Genomic DNA, 2,027 nt, shown 5'->3' on the forward strand with positions numbered 1-2,027 from the left:
CAGTCTCAATGGCTTGACAAAAATGAGCTGCCACTTCTTGTGCCCTCTGATATGCTGTAAGATCAGAATTTAGATTAGAAGCTTTCTACCAGTAGCATATTAGATAAGAAAGAGGAACTAAGTTCTAGGAGGATTATCCTCTGGAGTAAAATGCACGGGCTTTATTGGTTCTCTTAACAAATGAGGATTGAGGTCAGTGTATCAGGCTTTCGGTTCTTCTCTGCTCTTTCAGTTGTCAGTCTAACAGGCTTCATTTATTGTGTGGACTGCTAGGGAACTGGATTATTTCCTGGTCCTTAGCAGTATTCCAGGTTGCTGGACTGGAGAGTTCCAGAGGTGGCAGTATATATGAAAATTTATAAACAAAGATCGTTTGCTTTATGGAAAATTTTTGCAGGATTTGTTGAGATGAAAGCTATTCATGGACATCACTTAAGTATGAATGTAAAAAGTTACATTTACAGAAGGTAATGCATGAAGTATCTATTAAGCAAGTTTTGTTTTTGTTATTATTATTATTGTTTTTAGGCGAGATAACCCTTGGTTGACCTCACAGATCGCAAGGACCTTGTCAGCTTTCAATCCATTATTTTTCATTTTTTACACCTACAGCACCTGGTCTTCCTAGGTGATCTCCCATCCAAGTACTAACCAGGCCCTACTCTGCTTAGCTTACAAGATCAGATGGGATCGGGCTTGTTCAGGGTAGCATGGCTGTAGACTAAGTTTTGTTTTTAATACATTTTTAGTACCATTTTTATCCACTAGGTGGAAACAATTACAGTATGGCCTGTATTGAAGACGTGTACAGTTTTTATACTCAGTATATGTCTCTTAAAAATGAAATTAAAATATTTCACCATGGATTGCCTTTTGTGTAGAAAAGAAATGAATATTAATAGATATCTAGGAAAAAGACGGCTACTCAGTACAGTGATTATTGTTCCTTCATAAGTAATTTTAGCCTCTCTTTCCTAAGAAGAGATGTTATGAGCTTTGGGGGAGGGATGTTATTGTCATTAAAATGTGAAATTTATCATCAAGAAAGTTATCATAAGTGAACCTGCCCTTCCAGAAATCGGTACACTCTAATTCTCTGCCTGGATACTTCATGGGTATTTATCTTACTGGTTCGAAAAAAAATTATTTGAAAATAATGGCAGGTACAGTGGGCACTGGTAAGTTGTTAACAAATAAGGAAGTAATGCTTTGGTCTCTGTGTTGGTTTTTAAATCTATCCACAAATTCTTGGATATGCTTCTCTAAAAAGTGGAGCTTCCTTCCGCTTTCTTTGAGTATGGATTGAATTTAGTGATACACTTCCAACAAATAGAATATGGAAGTAATGATGTGTCGCTTATGGTAATAAAAGGTATTGTTTCCTCCTTGCTCTGTCTGGGGTCACTCAGTCTGGGAAAACTAGCTGCCATTTCGTGAGGGCATTCAAGCAGCACAGTGGAGAGGAGCTAGAGGTGAGGAACTGCCATAGCCCTGTGAGTGAGCCCGGCCTATACTTTGAGAGACCTGGAACCAGAACCACCCAGATTAGCCACTCCCAAATTCCTGATCAAGAGACTGTGTGATAATGTTTGTCATTTCAGCCACTGTAGAGTAATTTGTTAATACAGCAGTAGATAGCTAACATGCTCTCTGGAAATAGGTGCCCATGGTATGACGAGGTGTTATTTTAAATATAGAATATAGCTTGCTTATTTGAAATTATGTAAAGTCAACATAAACTACCGTATTACATTTGCTCTTAGGGGAAACTGAACCTGAGATACTCTTACCTTGAGATTTGAGTCCATGGTATCTCAAAATAGAACTAACCTTCCAAGGTTACATTTAGTAGGCCTCAAATTTCATTTCCTAAAAATATTACGATCGATTTTCTGGAAGCCTGATTGGGCAAGGTCCAAAGTAAAACCAGAGAATTTGAAAACATTCTGACATTGAGAATTCAGTGTACTAAACAACTGCACAGTGTTTCCTCAGTCAGTTCCTTTCTGCCTTAGCTGTTGAATTGC

At 37.9% G+C, this 2,027-nt stretch overlaps 1 pseudogene; it reads right to left on the bottom strand.

Annotated features, from left to right (window-relative positions):
* Nucleotides 1-603: 603 nt before the first annotated feature.
* Nucleotides 604-722, bottom strand: LOC118610253 (annotated as a pseudogene).
* Between the last annotated feature and the right edge of the window lie 1,305 nt (nt 723-2,027).

Source organism: Rousettus aegyptiacus, unplaced genomic scaffold, assembly GCF_014176215.1.
Source record: "Rousettus aegyptiacus isolate mRouAeg1 unplaced genomic scaffold, mRouAeg1.p scaffold_m13_p_12, whole genome shotgun sequence".
Classification (NCBI taxonomy): domain Eukaryota; kingdom Metazoa; phylum Chordata; class Mammalia; order Chiroptera; family Pteropodidae; genus Rousettus; species Rousettus aegyptiacus.